Genomic DNA, 21,294 nt, shown 5'->3' with positions numbered 1-21,294 from the left:
GTGGGGAGCAGAACAGGCAGATCTGCTGAAATACACTGCTGAGGGGAGCAGTGGGCAAGACAGGAGAGGTCTGCTCGCCATTTGGGTATCTCCAGGGCTGGCGGGGATCGAACCATCACTGAGAAGGCTGCGGATAGCTTCACAGGGCTGCATTCAACTGCCTGCGCCACCAGGAATTTTTTTAACAGTTGTTTTATTATACTTTATGAGTGGATTTGATTTATGCATTTATTTGTACAAGCAGTGGGTACAGACAGAAGCGCGGGAGGGTGAGAGAATTCACCGGAGCCAGAGCCAGGAATAGAACAGGCAGACTGATGAAACACACTGCTGAAGGGAGCAGCGGGCATGCCATGAGAGGTCTGTCATGCCATGTGGGACCCTCGCCATCAGCTGGGTATCGAACTGGTGCTGCAGAGGCTGCAGGCAGCTTCGCAGCCCAGCACTCAACCTCTGCGCCACCAGGGGAGGCCCCCTGTATATTTTTTAATCAGGTGCACATTATTACATTATTAAAACAAAGGCAAAGAACAGTATACATTTAATAATTAGTCTCTTTTCTAAGCATTGGTAGCTTTCCACAGTAATTTACCTTTTCAGTGTGGCTTTCCATATGTTTCAAAATTCCAGGGTGCACTCAACTCTCAGTGATTGGTTTTTTTTTCTCAAGTTTAGGAAACACATTGATGCTATGTGCCCTATCCCAGTGTTTATGTAGTTATCTCCATGTCGTATGGTTTCTCCCCCAGCTCCTTGCCTGGTGACTTGCTGTATTTTTGTTCCCACTTTGAAAGCTTCCGAGTTGCTCACTTACAACATGTCATAAATTAAATGTACTGTCAACGATCACATTCTATCTAATTGTACTTGTCACTTTGAAGCAAGGAATGTTTTCCTTGCTTGTAGTTGTTATTTTATCATGGTTTTAAGAATATATTAAGGAATGATGGTGGATAATGTTGGAATTTTGTAACAATTGTTTATTTACAATTAATCATTGCATTATTCAGAAACCATGAGATTTACATGGTTTCTTCTTTTAAATTAGAGTTCAAGACAAACAGAAAAATAAAAGCCAAAGTGATACATGTTCTTCATCAGAATCAGAATCAGAATCTGAGTCACAAGCCAGTATGAAGGTAGATGGCAAGAGACTTAAACCAGATGAGAATGTCACACGGTAACAATCAAATATTCCTTTAAATTTCAAAGAAGTATCTAATTGCTTTTATGATCATACAGCATATTGAAACTGGGAAGCCTAGGGGAAAATGATGTTACCATTATCAGGCAAATACAACTAAAATTTGAACGATGTGAACCAATGAGTTTTTGGTCATGTCATAGAGGGAAGATTTGTTTTCCACTCTGTGTATTATTTGGGGGATAACTTACTGCCTTATTAGATTAATGTTACTGTAAACACCCACCACCAATACATGCATAGTGCTTTACTGCAGACCTTGGGCCCTCCTTGTTTTGTTCTGACCCCCAATGCCTTGTGCTCCCCTTCTAGTAGACTCAGTTGTGTAGTCATATATTCCGTTTTTTTTTTTTTTAAGTCCCTTTGTTTAGTGAGTCTATGGAGGAGTTTTTTGCAATAAATACGTTAATTTTTCTTTAGCATATATGGATTAATACAATAAATAGGTGAAATTTAATAAATGCAGTTGTATTAGGAGATGTCTGCTTGTTTGATCATTCATTTTTTTTTTAATTTCTCTATCCTTTTGTTGACCAAAAGAAGTAGAATATTACAGAAATAACAAATAACATTATTATGTATTTGTAACTATTCAAGCAAGAAGAATTGTGACACCCACCTCCCCCATGCCCCCATTGTATCTCATGAGCTCTTGAAGGCTCACAGAACTATCTATTCCCATTTTCTCCTGTTTTCACTCTTGAACATTCAACAGTAAGTGTCCCACTCATGCATGGTCCAAACGTGCTTTCTAAAGGTTACAAGGATTTTTCACTCTATGATAACAACACATACCTCTTTAGACCCATGGGCAATGTCTGCCCATTACAAGGTTACAAGGATTTTTCACTCTATGATAACAACACATAGCTCTTTAGACCCATGGGCAATGTCTGCCTCAATGGCGATCATTCTCCCACCACATAATATTTTCATTTGACTTTAGGCTCTGTTAATTTCAGTGGGAGAGCTCACTTACCAGGTTTCTCCCTCCCATTTCTTGTTTTTTTTTTTTTTTTTTTTTTTTTTTTACTACAAAATTCTTTACTTACCTTTCTCTTTCAATCCCTTCCCAGATCCAACACTCAGAAAATTACCCAGAAATTAAACAAAAGGAAATTCAAAGAGCCAAGGCAAGCCATCCCAAGATTAGCAGGCTTCCTCCCACAGGGGCCAAATTCTGGATGCTTTGGTCTCCACTCAGACCGTAGTAGTAAAATCTGGTGCAAAATAAGGTGGTTCCAGAAGCTAGCAGTAATCCGCCCAGAGGGGTTTTCTGAAATGGGGCACCCCTAACAGGGCCAGGCTGTGTAAGAAGTGGTATTGGTTGGCCTTGAAAAAGAGCTCCTTCCCTAGGCATCAGGGAACGGGCGCCATGCGCCCCGTAGGCGGCCAAACCTACAGCCCTGGCTCCGGACACGGTGGCTAGGTGGCGGAGAGCAGCCCCTGGCCCAGCCATGGCAGTAGATGGTCCCATTTCTTGTTTTTTGACCTCAGTCTGTTTTTCCTATTTCTTCTCAATGCCCATTACCTTTGGATAAATTGAGGTTTCCCAGGATCTTTTGCCCCATGACTTTTACTTCCTTGAATATGATAGATGCCTAAAGTTACATTTACACTGCTTAATTCCTGACATGTATTCACTGCACCTGCACTGGGTCCTCTCTCTGGGTATATGGTACTGGATCACTGAGATCAGAAAGACAACTTTTGTTTTTGTCTATGGGTGATGCCATTTTGAGGTCGTGGCAGGGGAAACTGATGAGGTACATCTTACATGCATATGACCCTGATGTCACTCCAAGATACATGTAGTGAATATTTTAAAAATAAATCTGTCTTAACCCACAGGAATTTCTCATATTTCTTCCAATATATGTTCCCGTATATTTTTTAATCGGGTGCACATTATTGCATTATGAAAACAAAGGCCAAAGAACCGTACACATTTAATAATTAGTCTCTTGTCTAAGCATCAGTAGCTTTCAACAGTAACTCACCTTTTCAGTGTGGGTTTCCATATGTTTCAAAATTTCTGAGTGCACTCAACTCTCAGTGATTGGTTCTTTTCCTCTCAAGTTTAAGGAAACACATTGATGCAATGTGCCCTATCCCAGTGTTTGTGTAGTTATCTCCATGTCATTTCTCCCCCAGCTCCTTGCCTGGTGACTTGCTGTATTTTTGTCCCCACTTTGAAAGCTTCCCAGTTGCTCATTTACAACATGTCATAAATTAAATGTACTGTTAACGATCACATTCTATCTAATTGCACCTGTCACTTTGAAGCAAGGAATGTTTTCCTTGCTTGTAGTTGTTATTTTATCATGGTGTTAAGAATATATCAAGGAATGATGGTGGATAATGTTGGAATTTTGTAACAATTGTTTATTTACAATTAATCATTACATTATTCAGAAACCATGAGATTTACATGGTTTCTTCTTTTAAATTAGAGTTCAAGACAAACAGAAAAATAAAAGCCAAAGTGATACATGTTCTTCATCAGAATCAGAATCAGAATCTGAGTCACAATCCAGTATGAAGGTAGATGGCAAGAGACTTAAACTTAAACCAGATGAGAATGTCACAAGGTAACAATCAAATATTCCTTTAAATTTCAAGGAAAATTATCTGATGGCTTTTCTTTTCTTTTTCTTTTTTTAAAGATTTATTTATTGGGGCTCCCCTGGTGGCACAGGCGGTTGAGTGCAGTTCTGTGTAGCTGTCCCCAGCCTCTGCAGCGCTGGTTCTATCTTGGCAGGCGAGGGTCCCACATGGGGAAGCAGACCTCTCCTGTCTTGCCCACTTCTCCCCTCAGCAGTGTCTTCCATCTCTCTGCCTTTTCTGCTCCCTGCTCTGTCTCTGGTGAATTCTCTCACCCTCCTGTGCCTCTGACTGTACCCCAGTTCTTGTATAAATAAATAAATATTAAAAAAAAAGGAAACTGCTAATAAAGATGCCCAGAGTTATATTTCTGCTCAGATCTTACCTTAATTCCTGACACGTGTTCATTGCATCTGTAGCCAGGGCTCCTCTCTGGGTGTATGGTACTAGATCACTCAGGTGAGAAAGGCAATTTTTTTTTTGTCCATTGGTGATTCCAAATTGTTATTCTTAGTACAGGAAATTGATGAGGTACAACTTATTTGGATGACCCTGAGTCATTCCAAGATATATGTACTGAATATTTAAAAAATAAATCTTTTTTCACCCACAAGGTGTTCTCCAGTATATGTTCTAGTACTCTTTTTCAATCAGGTGCACATTTATATTAAAAAAAAAGGCCAGAAACAGTACACATTTAATTATTAGTCTCTCATCTAAGCATCAGTATTTTTCCATAGTAAACTCAAGGCTTTTGAGTTTTGCATACAGTATGTTTCAGAATTTCTGGATGTACTCAACTCTCAGTGTTTTGTTCTGTCCTTTGCAAGTTTAGGAAACACATTGATGTGTTGTGCTCTATCCTATTGTTCACGTTGTAATCTCTGTGTGGAGGGAGCTATTTCTCCCCTAACTCCTTCTCTGGTGACCTGCTGTGTATTTATTAGTCCCTTTTTAAAACCTCCCAGATGCTCAGCTACAGCATATCATAAATGTACTATCACGTGGTATCAGAACTGGACTTGTGGCTTTGAGACAAAGAAGTGTTTTCCTGCTTATAGTTGTTACTTCTGTTTTAAGGATGGGTCCTGGTTTCCTAAAGAAGTTAGCAAAGAAGCAAAACAATGATTTATCACCTTCATCAAAATCTGTTGGCCAAATAAACAAGAAGAGTGGTCCTGCCCTTCCAGTGAATGTGGATAGCAGGAGTCATGACCCAGCTGATATTACCGGAAGGTAAAATCTATAAATTTTCCTTTCAGTTTAAAGGAATATTAGCAGTGATGACTGTGGGAAACAAGCAGCATAATACATTTGACAGTCCAAGGCAAGAGAAATCTCACCCTTATCAGATTAATACTGCCAAACTATGACCTATGAGAATCACTTTGTGTTTTGCCCCTTTGTTGAGGGAACATTCATTTACAACCTGTGTATGATTTAGGGGATAAGTTCACACCTCATCAGATGGATGTTACCACAGGACACCCTCCACCATCACACCCACGCTGCTTTACTCTAGACCTTAGGCCCCTCCTGTGTGTTCTTACCCCTTCTAACTCTCCCACTCTCGGCCTCAATTTTCATTCCTATGTCCTAGATTTATTTTATTTTAATTTTGTCATTTCCTTTGTTTAGTGACTTTGCTCTACAAATTCAATTAATGGACACATACTCAGAATATTTTGCTCATAAAAGTTTATGAATTTCAATTGATCCACCTTTTTGTTGTCCATTGAATGTCACAAAGAGGTGGTTTGAGAAAAAGTAGAGTAGTACCAAAAATACCAAATAGTTGTGATTGGGTATTGCAAAATACAGTCAAAGAAGAAGAAAATGTTGTCCTCCATGGCTGTGATACTTGGCTAAGTCCTACAGAACTGTCCATCCTCTAATTTTTCTTGTGTTCACTCTTAAACAGTAATTTTCCCAACTTTCTCCAAATTTTACAGATTACCAGTGATTTTTCATGTTACAAAATCCACACATTTCTTATTAGACCAGTGAACACTTTTGCATAATGGAAATCTCTCCTTCAAAATGAGTTATTCATTTGATTCTCAGGACTTGTATTTTCCAAGGGTAAACTAATGTATCTGGTTCCCCCCAAGCATTTCTTGTTCTTCCATCTTAGTCTGTGTTTCCTATTTCTCTTCAACTGCATCCTCCTTTTATACAAATTGAGGAGCTTTAACATTCAGTCCTTGATCTTCTGTCCCATGACTGTTACTTTCTTGTATGTGTTAGTGATCTCCAACTTTATATTTGAACTGCAGATATTTTGTCTTAATATCTACCAATACTCATTGCAGCTGTGGCTTGGGCTCCAATCAGACCTGCGTGTTGGTAGTAGATCCCACAAATCTCAGACAGGCATTTTTTTGTCCATGGGTGATGCCGACTTCTTATTCTCGGTAGGAAGAGCTGATAAGGTACGACTCATTTGTTATGACCCTGATGTCATTTGGGTCTTTTAAAAGTAAATCTGGTCTCATTGTAGGTTTATATCTGATTTTGTGCAGTATATAATATGTGCCTGGGACTATTTTTCAGTGAGCTGTGCATTATAATAGTGGGGAAAAAAAGCCAAAAAGCATAGTATATTTCCAACTAGTATTTCCATGTTTAGATGCAAATATTTTAGGCAAATAACAAAGACTTTTCTTTGTTTCAAATTCAAGATGTTTCAAATTTCTGGATCCCATCATCTCGCAGTATTTTGTTCCTTCCATTTCAGGTTTGGAAACACATAGATGTGATATGCTCTATCTTTGTGCTCAAGTTGTAATCTTTTTGTGATATAGTTTTCCTCCTGTTTCCCTTACCTCATGACCTGTTGAGTTTTTGTTACCTCTATGTAATGTCTACATTGTACTCATTTAGAGCATGTCACAGATGTGCCCATGACTGTTGCAGAGTATCGTGATTCTATATCTGGCTTTGAAGCTCTGGAATTTTTATTTTTTCCTTGATTATGGTTGTTACCACATTACAGTTTTAAGAATTAATCAGTAATGAAGATATATAAGTGTTAGAATTTTATAGTTTTTTTATTAGTCTTTATGAGAAGATTTCTTGAAAAATATTAGCTTTACATGTTGTTTTTCTTTTTTTAAAGTACAGTTCCTGGCTTGAAGGAGGCAGTAAGGGAAAGAAAAACTGATTCATGGTCTTCATCATCCTGGATTGTTTGTTTGGAAATCGAACAGTATAATATAGTGACAATTTAGTGTTACATGGAGGTGATTTGAAAGAGAGTCATACAAAAGTACTATGTAATTGAGATTGGGTATTGCAAAATAAAGTCAAAGAGTAAGAAAATAGGATCCTCCATTCCATACCACTTATTTAAGTTCTAAAAAAATGACCATCTTCCTCTCCTTCTTGTTTTCACTCTTGGACTTGTATCAGTCACTTCTCCACTCACCTATCTTCCAAAATTAAATTTTAAGGCTACCTCTAATTTTGCAGACTACAATATCCACACATTCCTTATGAATCTCATGGAGTATATTTGCATCAATGGAAAGTTCACCTGTAACAAAATTTTTTCATTTGACTTTCAACTGGTATTTTCAGAGGGAGAACTCATTTACCTAAGAGTGTCCCGCATGCATTTCTTGTTCTCCCACCTCGGTCTGATGTTCCTATTTCTCATCAACCCAAGCCTGCTTTGTACAAATTGAGGTATTCTAGGAGTCAGTCCTTGACCTTCTGTCTCATGAGTGTTACTTCCTTGTATGTTCCAATGATCACCAACTCTATATTTTCACTGCAGATCTCTTGCCTTAACATGACTTGTACACATGACAAATGTGACTAGGTTTTCTATCAGATGTCTTGGTATATCGTACTGGAACCAACAGATCTCGGAAATACATTATTCTGTCCGTGGATGATGCCAAATTGTTGTTCTTGGTAGGGAGACCTGATGAGATACAATTCATTTGTAATGACCCTGGTGTCATTCCAACATATAGGTCTTTCAAAATTAAATCTTGTCTCACCTCCGAGATCTCACTCTGATTTCTTCCAATATATAATATATGCTTCATACTATTTTTCAATCAGTTAAAAATTATATATTCAAAAAAGTAAAAAAAAAAACAAAACCAAAAAAATAGTACCTGCTGAATTAGTAGTACCATGGATAAGAGTCAATACTTCTAGACAATAAACTTTAACAATTAATTGTAGTATTCATGATGTTACAAATTTCTGGGTCCAATCATCTCACATTATTTTGTTCTTTTATTTCAAGTTTTGGAAACATATAGATGTGATGTGACCTATTTTCATGCTCACTTTGTAATCTCTATGTGGAATACTTTTCTCCCCCTTTTTCTTACCTGATGTGTTTTTGTTACCTCTATTGAAAGCCTCCATTGTACTCACTCAATACTTGTCATAGTTGTACTCTTAACTATACCATTATATCTTGTGTCTACCCTGACTTTGAAGCAAGGGAGTGGAGTGTGTTTCCTTGATTATGGTTGTTACCTCATCACTGTTTTAATAATTAATCAGTTGTGAAAGTGGAAAAGTGTTGGAATTCTCCAAAAGTTGTTTATGCTATTTATCAGTAGATTTCTTACAAACATTAAATTTGTATGGTTTTGTTTTCTGAAGTACGGTGCTTGGCTTGCAGAAGATAGCAAAGGAAAGCAAAACTGACTCATGGTCTTCATCAGATCCTGTGGGTCAAGCCAAGGAAAAGACTGCTTTTCGACTTCCAGTAAATGTAGATGTCAGGAGACAAGGTCAAGATGAGAATGTCAGAAGGAAAAACCTATAATTCTTCCTTTCAAGTGGGAGGAATATTAGCAGTGATTGCATTTTTCGATACCAAACAGCATAATGTTCTCTGGACCATTCCAGACAAGAGAAATCTCACCCTTATTAGACAAAAAGTACAGAAAAGTGATGCCTGAGGAGAAGTTTGTGTTTTGCTCTTTCATTGAGGAACATTGTTTTACAAGCCTTTATGATTGTGGGGATAGTTCCCCACCTCATCAGATGCATGGTATCATAGGACACCTACTACCACAGCACCCTTCGTGCTTTCTTCTAGTCCTTTAGCCTTCTCCCTGGTGTTGTCTGACCCCCTCACCTCTCCTCTTTTTTTATGGAAGTTTTAATTTTTTAGGATATGTTTTGGTTTGGTTTTGCAAATTTCTTGTTCCGATTACTTTGTGCAGGAGATGTATTGCAATAAATCCATTAACTTTTTTGAAGATTTATTTATTTATACATGAACCAGGGTACAGGCCAGATGTGCGGGAGGGTGAGAGGATTCACCAGAGACAGAGCGGGGAAGAGAACAGGCAGACTGACGAAATACACTGCTGAGGGGAGCAGCGGGTGATACAGGAGAGGTCTGCTTCGCCATGTGGGATTCTCGCCAGCCTGCCAGTATCGAACCCGTGCTGCAGAGGCTGTAGACAGCTTCACAGTGTGGTGCTCAACCGCCTGCACCACCATGGAGGCCCAAAATACATTAATTTTTAATTGCAGGTTTCTGTTTATAAATTCAACAAATAGAATTAAAAATATCCTTGGAAACATGTTCAGGTGTTTTTTGCTTGTGTGATTTCATGAATTTCTTGAAAAAAGTTCTACCATTTTTTTTTTTTTGGTCCATTTTGTGTCACCAGGAGGTGATTAGAAAAAAAGGAGAGGAATAGAAATATACAAGAAAATTGTGATTGGGCATAGCATTCTACAGTCAAAAAAAGAGAGTAGGATCTTTTATGGTCATGCCACTTAACTATGTCCTACCGATCTGTCCATGCTCTAGATCCTCTTTTCACTCTTGAACTTATCCAGTAATTTTCCACTCACCATTTCTCTAAAATTGCTTTTTTAAATGTTACCACTGATTTTAAATGTTACAAAATCCACACATTCCTTATTAGACCAATGAAATACATTTGCATTAGGCAAAATCTTTCATCCAACATAACTTTTTCATTTGATTTTCAGGACTGGTATTTTCAGAGGGAGTACTCACTTTTTGGTTGTCCCCCATTATTTCTTGTTCCTCCATCTCAGTCTGTATTTCCTATTTCCCAACTTCCTGTTGTACAAATTGAGGAATCCTAGGATTCAGTCCTTGATTTCTGTCTCATGACTTTTACTTCCTTGTATGTGCTAATGATCTTCAAATTTATATTTGCTCTGCAAATATTTTCCTTAATTCCAGAAATGTACTCAGTGCACCTGCATCTGGGGTACCTCCTATCCCTTGGTGTATGGTACTGAAATCCAGGTATCTCAAAATGCCTTTTTTTTTTTTTGGTCTATTGGTGATGCCAAATTGTGATTGTTGGTAGAGGGACCTGCTGAGGTAAAACTTACTTGGTCATGACCCTGATGTCATTCCAACATATGGATATTTGAAAAGTAAATCTCTCTCATCCCTGATGTATTTCTTGGATTTCTTTCATTATATACATGTGCCTCAGTCTATTTTTCAAACAGTTGCACATTATTACATTTTTATTTTTTTATTATTTTATTTATTTATTTTTTAAAGATTTATTTATTCATACATACAGGAACTGTGATACAGGTCAGACACGTGGGAGGGTTGAGAGGCTTCACCAGAGACAGAGTGGGGAACAGAACAGGCAGTTTGACGAAATACACTGCTGAGGGGAGCAGGGGGCAAGACAGGAGAGGTCCGCCATGCCATGTGGGACCCTCCATGGTCAGCCGTATCAAACCGCCGCTGCAGAGGCTGCGGACAGCTTCACAGTGCGGCACTCAACTGCCTGCACCACCAGGGGAGGCCCTACAATTTATTTATTTATTTATTTTTCTTATTCTTTTTTTTTTTAAAGATTTATTTATTTATATTTATACAAGCACTGGGTACAGTCAGAAACGCGGGAGGGTGAGAGAATTCACCAGAGCCAGAGTGGGGAGCAGAACAGGCAGAAGGACTGAAGTACACTGCTGAGGGGAGCAGCGGGCAGCAGGAGAGGTCTGCGCGCCATGTGGGACCCTCCTCTGGTGGCCGGGGAGCAGCTGGGGATCGAACCGGCACTGCTGAGGCTGCGGGCAGCTTCACAACCCAGTGCTCAAGCGCTGCACCACCAGGGAGGCCCTATAATTTATTTTTTTAATGAGAATTTGTATTATTGTTTTTCTTAATTTTTTTTTTTTGAAAATAGGTATTAGTTTCTCTGTGAAGGTTTGTTTAAATACACCAGTGAAGCCATCTGGTTCTGGTCTTTTGTATTTTGGGAGATTTTTGATAACAGTTTCAGTTTCCTTGCTTATAATTGGTTCATTCTAGTTCCTGATTCAGTCTTGGAAGGTTATTACATTTTTTAAAAAAGCAAAGCCATTATCAAAGTACACATCTAATTAGTATTTCTGTGTCTCAGAATCAGTATTTTAAGACAGTGAACTTAGACTTTTATGATTAGCACTCAAGATGTTTCAGAATTTCTGGTCCAATCAGCTGTCAGTTACTTGTCCCTTCCCTTTCAAGTTGCAGGAACATATTGATGTGATGTGCCTTGTATTTGTGCTCATGTTATAATCTTTATGTGGAATGGTTTTCTCCTCCAGGTCCTTTCCTGGTGACCTGCTATGTTTTTGTTTCCTCATCTGTAATCTCTATTATTCACTTATAGCATGCAATCGTGGACATCATGATTGCATATCTGACTTAGAAACTTGAGTGTGTTTCCTTGCTTATGGTTGTTACCTCATCAGGGTTTTAAAACTTGATCAATGAATAAAGATGGATAAATGTTGGAATTTTACAAAACTTGCTTTATTAGTCTTTATGAGTAGATTTCTTGTAAAATAATAACTTTACATTATTTCCTTTTTTTCAAAGTATGGTTCCTGGCTTGAAGAGGAAGATAGTAAAGGAAAGAAAAACTGATTCACGGTCTTCACCAGATCCTGTGGGTGAAGCCAGCGAGAAGGCTGGTGCTGAACTTCCAGTGAATGTGTATGTCAGGAGATGTGACCCAGATGAGGATGTCAAAGGGTGAATTCCATAATTCTTCCTTTAAAGCTAAGGAATATTAGTGGTGACTCTGTTTGGAAATCAAACAGCATTATATGGTGTACTAGGCAAGGTAAGAGAGTTCTTGGCTTTATCAGAAAAGCACTATTGAAAGTTGAATGATGAGGACCAGTATTGTTTTTTTTTTTTTTTGTCCCATTGAATAATATGCCTGTGTTGATTTATGGGACAATTCACTCCCCATCACATGTATGTTGCCACATAATAACTACCACCAACACACCCATAGTTCTTTACTGTAGACCTATGGCCCTTTCCCTAGTGTGTTATCACCTCCTCACACTCCACTTCTATGAGCCTCAATTCTCCAGTTTATTTCCTGGATATATTTTAGTTTAGTTTTGTGAATTCCTCTCTTTGGTGACTTTGTTGAGGAGATGTATTGGAATAAGTGTATTGATTTCTATTCATATGATTTTATTCACAATTTCAATTAACAGAATCAATTCAGGGAAAGGAAACATATGCAGGAGACTTTTGCTTATGTAATTTTATGTTTTTGTTGTTCTGCCAATTTGTTGACCATTTAGTGTTACAGGGAGGTGATTTGAAACAGAGTAATGTAAAAGTACTATGTAATTGTGATTGGGTATTGCAAAATACAGTCAAAGAGGAAGAAATAGGACCCATGGGCTTTTTGTGACTTCATGCAGGGGATATTGGCTTACAAGCCTATGTATGATTTTGGTGCTAGTTTCGTAGTTCATCAGATGTATGTTACCACTCAGTACCCACTACCAAAGTACCCATAATGCTTTACTGTTAACCTTGAGCCCCTCTCTCTTCTGTCTCATCCCCTTGCCTCTTCCGTTATAGTAGCTTTACTTCTCCAGTTATATTTCCAGGGTATGTTTTGGTAGTGTTTCCAATTCCTATTTTGGTTTTTTTGTGGAATAGCTTATTGAAATATATTTCTCAGTTTTCTAGTCATAAAGTCAATGAATAGAATAAATTCAATAAATCAGCACATTCCAGAGACCTTTGCTTTTATTTGCTGTATTATAGGAATGTTTTGAATTGTCTGTCATTTAGTTGGCCTTTGAGTGTCACATGGATGTGATTTAAAAAAGCATTGCAATACAAAAATAGTAAAGAATCATGATTAGGTGTTGCAAACTACAGTCAAAGAAGAAAATGGGATCCTCCACAGTCATACTACTAAGCTAATGAGTCATACAGAACGGTCTGTCCATCCCCTAGTTACTCTTATATTCACTCTTGAACTTGCACCTGTAATTTCTCCACTTACCACTCTTCCAAATTGCTTTTGATAAGTCAGCACCAAGTGTTCATTTTATCCACACATATTTTTACACTCATGGGCTGTATTTTCTTCAGTGGAAATCTCTCTCCTCTAACATCATATCTTCATTTGACTCCAGATCTGTGTTTTTAAGGGGGAGAACTAGGCATCTGTAGTGCACTTTTCATTCTTCTACCTCAGTATGTTTTTCCTATTTCTTCAATCCCACTTCCTGTTATAGGAATTGAAGTATCCGAGAATTGTCTTTGATCTTTTGTCTCATGACTGCCACTTTTTATGTATGCTAATGATCCCCCAATTTTTAATTTTTCTTTAGACCTCTTGCCTTAATTCCTCACCTTACACATTGTACCTAAGTTTCCTCGTAGATCCCTTGGTGTTGGTACTGGAACCCACAGATCTTAGAAAGGCTTTTGTTTCTTTCCTATGAGTGATGCCAAATTGTGGTTCTTGGTGGCGACCTGATAAAGTACAACTTACAGACCCTGATGTCTTTCCAACAGATGGTTATTTTAAAAGTTAATCTGCTCTCACCCACAAGATTTCTTCCATTATAATATACATGTTTCATATTATTGGACTCTTGGAAAAGTCATGATGCATTTTTGCTTGAAAAACGTAGAAAAAATATGTTGTGACTTTTCCAACAACCCACTATTTTTCAATCAGTTGCACATTATTGCATTACAAAAGGCCATTATCACATGACACATCTTATCAGTACATTCATGTCCTAGAGTCAATAGTTTTTGTCAATGAACTAAGACTTCTTGTGTAGCTTTCAAGATACATCAAAATTTCTGGGTCACTCATCTCTCAATGTTTTGTCCTTTCCCTTTCAAGTTTTGGGGACACGTAGTTGTGATGTGCCTTATCTTTGTGTGCATGTTGTGACCTCCATGTGGAATGGTTTTCTTCCCTCTGTGTCTCATTACCTCCTCTGAAAAGCCTCCATTGTGCTCACTTTCAGCATGCCATAGATGTGCTCTTAGCTATCAGATAGTATCATGATTGCATATCTGACTCTGAAGCATGGAGTTTGTTTCCTTGATTTTCATTTTCACTTCATAAATGTTTTAAGAATTAATCAATGGCTAAGTTGTGGAATTTATAAAAGGTATTTTATTAGTCTTTATCAGAAGATTTCTTAATAAACATTAGCTTTACATGGTTTGTTTTTTAAAATACGGATCCTGGCTTGCAGGAAAAGTTAATAATGGAAAGCAAAACTGATCCATGGTCTTCACCAGATTATGTGGGTCAAGTCAGTGAGAAGGCTGGTGTTGAACTTCCAGCGAATGTAGATGTCAGGAGATATGACTCAGATGAGAATGCCAGAAGTAAAATCCATAATTCTCCCTCTAATTTTAAAGGAATATTGGCAGTGATTGTGTGTTTGGAAATCAAGCAGCATAGTAGAGTGTGCTAGGCAAAGTATGAGAAGGCTCAGCCTTTTTGGACAAATACTGCTAAGAGCGGAAAGAGGAGGTCCAGTGACATTTTCTTATTTCATTGAGGGAACATTGTTTTTCAAGCCTCTGTATGTGTGGTGGGGTAGGTTCACACATCGCAAGATGTACTCTACCACAAGACACCCACCATCACAGCACTCATAGTGCTTTAGTGTAGATCTGGGCTCCCTCCCTGTTCTGTTTTCTCTGCCTCCAGTCATCATATAGTAGCATCAGTTATGCAACCATATTTCCAGGGTTTGTTTTGGTTTAGTTTTGCTTGTTTCTTTGTTTAGTTATATTGTGGAGGAGCTGTTTTACATTAAATACATTGATTTCTATGAAAAATTCAATGAATAGATTCATTTCAATGAATGGAAACATTTCAGGAACCTTTCCTTTCTTAATTTTATGAATATTTTGAATTGGTCTGCCATGTTGTTTACCAATTATTACCACATTTGAGGTAATTAAGAAAAAATTTAGTTAATAAATGTTCTAAATAATCACTATTGGGTGTTGGAATCTACAGTAAAACAAGAAGAGTACAAGATTCTCCACTGTCATACTACTTAGCTAAGTCCTACAGCACTGTCCATCCTCCTCCTTGTTTTCACTTTGAATTTGCTCCAGTAAATTTCTTACCCACCCCTCCTCCAAAGTTGCTCTTTAAAGATTACCACCATTTTTCGCATTACTGTATCCATACATCCTGTTTTACACTGATAGGCTATATTTGCTTTAATGAAAATCTCTTTAATCCAACATTGCTTTCATTTGATTACAAGTCTGATATTTGCAGAGGGAGAACTCACTTACTAGATGTCCCTGATGTATTTCTGTTTCTTCCACCCTCAGTCTGTGTTTCCTATCTCTTCAACCCCACCCTCCTTTTGTATAAAAATAAAAATCCCAGGATTCAGTCCTCGATCCTCCAATCATGACTTTTATTTCCTTGTATATATTAATGATTCCAAACTTATATTTCCACTTCAGATCTTTTCCTTGATTAATGAAATATTATCAAATTCCTTACTGGCTTTCATTCTTTTTTTGATAGATGGTTGTTGTTATGCAAGTTTCCCTTTTCTACAATTGAATTACTGATATTGTATCTCATACCAGTTCTTTTGTTCATGTCATCACTATTTTATAGTGTTGGTTCTTTAGTGGTATCTCTTGTTCTGTCAATGTGTTGGGTGTCACTTTGGTTGTTATCTTTCTCTTTCTTTTGCTCCTGACACCTAATCTGATGGTCAATCTTGTCAGGTTTCCCTGCCAAATATATCCAGAAGTCAATATCCTATTATATGTTGAATCCCAAATCATCTGCTCTCTTTACTAGTGTCAGAAACTTTAGTTGGTCTCTTAGTTTCTGTCTTTTTTACTCCTCCCATCATTTTAAAATCAGTGGCCTATTTTGACATAGGAAAGATTATGTTGTTCCTCTGTTCTGACTCCCTCTTCAGAGTACAGCAATGTTCTTCAAATACAAACCAGTCCCTACACTTTCTATTTCTCTTAGATCAGTTTCTGTGTCTCCCTTGCAGTCTATGTCTTTCCCTGTCACTTGAATTTCCATATTCTAGGGGGCCTCCCTGGTGGTGCAAGGGGTTGAGTACAACACTGTGAAGCTACCCACAGCCTCTGCAGCATGAGTTTGATCCCTGGCCGGCCAGGGAGGTCACCTACATGGTGCAGCAGAGGTCTCCTATCCCACCCGCTGCTCTCCTCAACAGTGTATTTCAGTCAATCTGCCTGTTCTGTTCCCCACTCTTTATCTGGTGAATCCTCTCACCCCCCTCCACATACCTCTGGCCTGCACCCCAGTTCTTGTATGCCTAAATAATATTTTTAAAAAAGAATTTCTCTCCCTTCCGTTCTGTTCCAACCATGTTGACCTTTTCAACATTCTGTCACCCTGAAGGCATACCCCTGTACTTGCTGTTGATTCTAACTGGAATGATTTATCTTCTGATATCCTTATGATCACTCCTTTCATTCCTTCATAAGCCACTTTCTCCTAAGCCACTTTCTCAGCAATATCTGGGTTGGCCATTTTGAGTCATATTTTTATGCCTCACCTGCTTACAAACCTCCAAATTTCCTTTCTCTGCTATAGTATTCTCTAGCAGGATATATGTTTGGCCATCTAGTTCATCGTCTGTTTACTTCATTTCTCAGGGGTAGGATTTTGGTCTGATCTCTGCTATTATTTCAGTGCCCAAACTGGGCTGGAATATTATCCCCTGAAGACTTACTGAGTGAATGGAGTTTAACCTGTGGGTTTTGTTGTACATTTTATACTGATTCTCACTTAAACTAAACAATCTTGTGTGGGTCCCTGCTGAAAGTCTACTTGTCAATTATATGCCCTTTGGGATTCCTTTGGCTCTCTGCAATATGCAGTATTTGCTCTATGAATGTTCTCCATTGTGGGGGTTAAGCCCGGTCATATGTTTCCTCACTTTTAAACCTTTTACTGGTATTATGGTATTTTATGTAAGGTCAAATGGATCTGAATAGAAAAAAAAAATATTTATATGTTATTACTTAAAGAAGCAACTAGTATATTATAGGAGTTAGGGCCTCCCTGGTGGCGCAGAGGTTGATCGCTGGGTTGTGAAGCTGCCTGCAGCCTCTGCAGCGCCGGTTCAATCCCCGGCTGCTCCCCGGCCACCGGAGGAGGGTCCCACATGGCGCGCAGACTTCTCCTGCCACCCGCTGCTCTCCTCAGCAGTGCACTTTGGTCCTTCTGTCTGCTCTGCTGCCCGCTCTGGCTCTGGTGAATCCTCTCACCCTCCTGCACTTCTGACTGTACCCATTGCACGAATAAATAAATAAATAAATAAATAAATAAATAAATAAATAAATAAAATAAATCTTTAAAAAAAAATTCTTGCCACAGAATTATGAACCCTCAGTGTATAAAATTAACTTACAATGTTTGTCTGTATTGTTCCCGAAGGTAGGAGAAATGTATGCTTTCCAACATGGTGTTTTTGAACACAACCACCTGTTCTTCTAATCTAGGGTTTGGGGAGAATGGAGATTAAGGTCTGCAGTTCAATGAATGCTGCCCCATCTGACTGCTGAAAGCAGGGTTTTCCAGCTGTTCCTGGATGCAGCTGAGTGTGTGGAGCCAAGTCTTGGGCGCTGCAGGGTCCACTGCTGAGACTGTGGTCTGTGAGCCTGTACACACTGCACGCAAAGCTGCCACCCCTCTTAGATCTCTTGGTGTATGGGACTGGAGCACTCAGCTCTCAGAAAGGCATTATGTTTTGGGCCTCCACTGGTGGCGCAGCGGTTGAGTGCTGGGCTGGGAAGCTGCCCGCAGCCTCGGCAGTGCCGGTTCTATCCCCGGCCGATGGCAAGGGTCCCACATGGCGCGACAGACCTCCCCTGCCACGTCCACTGCTCCCCTCAGCAGTGTATTTTGTCAGTCTGCCTGTTTTATTCCCTGCTCTGGCTCTGGTGAATTCTCTCACCCTCCTGCGCTTCTGACTGTACCCAGTGCCTGTATGAATAAATTAATAAATCTTTAAAAAAAATGAAAGGCATTATGTTTTGTCCATGGGTGACACCAAATTGTTGTTCTTGGTAGAGGGACTGATGAATTGTGACTTATTTGGTCATGAACTGAAGTCAAACCAACATATAGGCATTTTCACCCCAGCCCCAGCATATTTCCTGGATTTCCTCATACATATTGTATGTCTCTAATACTGTTTTTCCATTTATATGTTATTATATTTAAAAAGAAATTGATAAGCATCATATATGGCTAATTAGTATTTCCACAACTGTGTGTCATAACTCTGAGTCAGTGAACTCTGTGTTTTAAATTTAGCATTTAAGAGTTTTCAAAATTACTGTGGTGACTTCTGTTCCAGTATTTTACATTTTGTAACCTGATTGTTCTTCCGTTTTTGTTTTTCCTGTTTCTCTTCAACCCTTCCCATTTTATTTTTATTTTACAAAAGTTGTGTTTTAAATCATTATAAGTATTTTTTAAAAACATTAGCTTCATTTGGTTTCTTTTTTGGAAGTAATATTCCTGGCTTGCATAAAAGTGGAGTAAGGAAGAGCAAAAATGAAACATGTAATTCAGCAGTATCTGTGCCTAAAGTAAGCAGGAAGACTGGTGCTTTGCATTCAGTGACTGGTGACAGCAGAAGACATGAATCAAGACAGAATAATGGAAGCAATGTCTATAATTTCTTCCTGTATAGGTAAAGGAATATTAGCAGTGATTACTCTTCTGGAACTCAGACTGTATGATGTAGCTTATAGGCTAACACAAGAAAAATCTTACACTTGTCAGACAAATACTGCTGAAAAGTAACAATGAAGACCAGTCAGTTTTGAGTGACTTCATCGAAGGAACATTGGTTGACAAGCCTGTGTATGTTTTAGGGGACAGGTTCCCAGCTCATCAGGTGGATGTTACCACACGAACCCCACCGCCAAAGCACCCAGAGTGTTTTATCCTAGACCGCTGGATTCTCATCCCTGTTACTTTGTCACCTTCTCCTCTCCATCCCCTCTTTTAGCCTCAATTCTGTAGTCAAATTTCTAGGGTTTGTTTTGTTAGTTAGCCAGTTCCTTGGTCAGGGTCTTTTGTTAGTGATGCAAGGAGTATGTTTCCTTGCTTATGGTTGTTACTTCATCATGGCTTTCCGAGTTAATAAATGAAATAGGTTAGATAAGTTTTGGAACTTTTCATTTTTTTAAATGTTTACAATAGATTTCCTCTAAAACATTAGTTTCTTATGGATTTTTAACTAGAGTTCCTGGCTTGACTAGAAAAAAAGGAAAGAAAAGCACCTATGAAATTAATATGCCAACAGAACCTCTGACAGTAACACATGAGACAGCTGGTGTAGTATTTCCGGAGCAAGGTGACAGCAGGAGACATGAAAACAATCAGGATGTTGGAAGGTAAAATCTATAAATTCTTCCTGTCTTTATAAAGGAATATTAGCAGTGATTACTTTTTACTGAAAATAAAACAGCATAATCTGGCATACTTACTGAGGCAAAAGAAAATGAACTTTATCAGAAAGATACTCCTGAAATGCGATAGATGAGGATGAGTGATTTTTTTTTCTTTTTATTGTAGCATCTCATTTACAACCCTGTCTATATTTTAGGTGATAGGTTCATATCTCTTCAGATGTATGTTACCATACATACCACCACCATGATGATTTAAAAAGGTTTCTTTTCATATAAGGACTTGAACTAACTTCTCAGTTAGGTTTTAGTACCAGTAAAAGCTTGTTTTTTTTATTGAAAATGGCCACCACAAAAAACCTGAGAATATGTTTCCTATGAAATCATGTAAATAACATTGATTTTACTTTTTGTCTTTTGATTGTTAATTTGAAGTAATTTAATAATTTGTTAATATTACAGTACATCTTTGGTCTTTAATGTTATTACTCTTTTTACTTGGTGTTTAATCCCTTTTTAGGAAAGTATGGGTTAGAAGATTTTATATAATAACAATAGGTTTTGATATTCTTTGTATTTGGCTATTTACTATTTGCCTGAAAATAAATCTTTTCTTTTTATAGGCCTGTAAAGAAAACATCTAATGAGAAGAAGGTATAGTAAAGAATAAATAAGGACAAAAATTATTCTGTGGTAACAATACATTTTAAAAGATATAAGGAAAAACTTGAAAGTCTTAAATCATTATAAAAATGTTTACTTTAAAAATAATTTATAAATAATAATCATATATAAAGCTATCCTTTTCATGAAAGTCAGTTCCTTTAAGGAGTACCTGTGTTTTTGCTATTATAAAAAGGTGAATATTTATCACCTCTGTACACTTAGCATATTTATTGAGAGTTACTGAGCATTTTGAAATATTTTTATTTGTATGTCAAACAGGATGACTCTGATGACATAACTCAGACATCTGAAACAGCCTCAATGGGTTGTGACTCGTTTTACTCGGAACATGAGAATTGTACGTTGTTAATGGAACAACTTTGCATGAATTGTAAAGGTAGGAGCATTGTTTAATTATAGTCTTAACATGTGTACTGTAGTGTCACATGCACACTTTGTCTAGTACTGCACTATAGAGCACAGATCTGTTCTCATGTCATTCATCTCAGAAATATGTTTTCTATTGAGATGAAATGAGAGCTATTGTTTACTTCCAGCCAAAGAGCTGTGAGAATCCCCATGACACTTTTTGTTGACTCTGCTCTCTCCGAGGCCCTTCCTCGAAGTCAGATTCCCATTATTTCCCTCCTAGAATACTGAAATATCCTCAGATATGTTTCCCCTAACATTTTACCTCTGGAAACCTTCTTCTGTACTGCACACATAATTGCCATATATATTGTTTTAAATTCAGATCTCATAATGTTGCCCTTTCCTTAAAATCCAGCTAGTATCTCTCAATGCTCTAGGTTAAAGTCCACCATCCACTAGTTGCATTTTGTGTTATTCCATGTCCTTTTCTCATCTGTGTCTCAGTGACTGTGTAGTCTTTCCTACAATAAGACTTTCTGTTTTCAGCAGCTTTTGTTAGGTAAACCACACCTATAGAAATTGTATAATTTGATAGTTTGACATATGTATACAAAGATGAAACCATCCTCACAATCCAGATAGTTAACTCATCTATCACCCCTCAAAGTCTCCTCAAGCCCCTTTATATTCCCTTCTTAAGAAACTACCAAATTGTTTTCTAAAGGGCTTG

The 21,294-nt window shown here is 38.0% G+C and overlaps 1 pseudogene across 1 annotated transcript; it reads right to left on the bottom strand.

Moving 5' to 3' along the window:
* Window positions 1-2,018: 2,018 nt before the first annotated feature.
* Window positions 2,019-2,663, bottom strand: LOC311184390 (transmembrane protein 256-like; annotated as a pseudogene). The gene has a single exon. The product of its transcript is annotated as a transmembrane protein 256-like (transcript).
* Window positions 2,664-21,294: the final 18,631 nt, after the last annotated feature.

This window comes from Talpa europaea (genome assembly GCF_964194135.1).
Source record: "Talpa europaea genome assembly, chromosome: 14".
Lineage (NCBI taxonomy): Eukaryota > Metazoa > Chordata > Mammalia > Eulipotyphla > Talpidae > Talpa > Talpa europaea.
The sequence above is the reverse complement of the archived record's forward strand: the minus strand, read 5'-3'. Positions and strand labels throughout refer to the sequence as shown.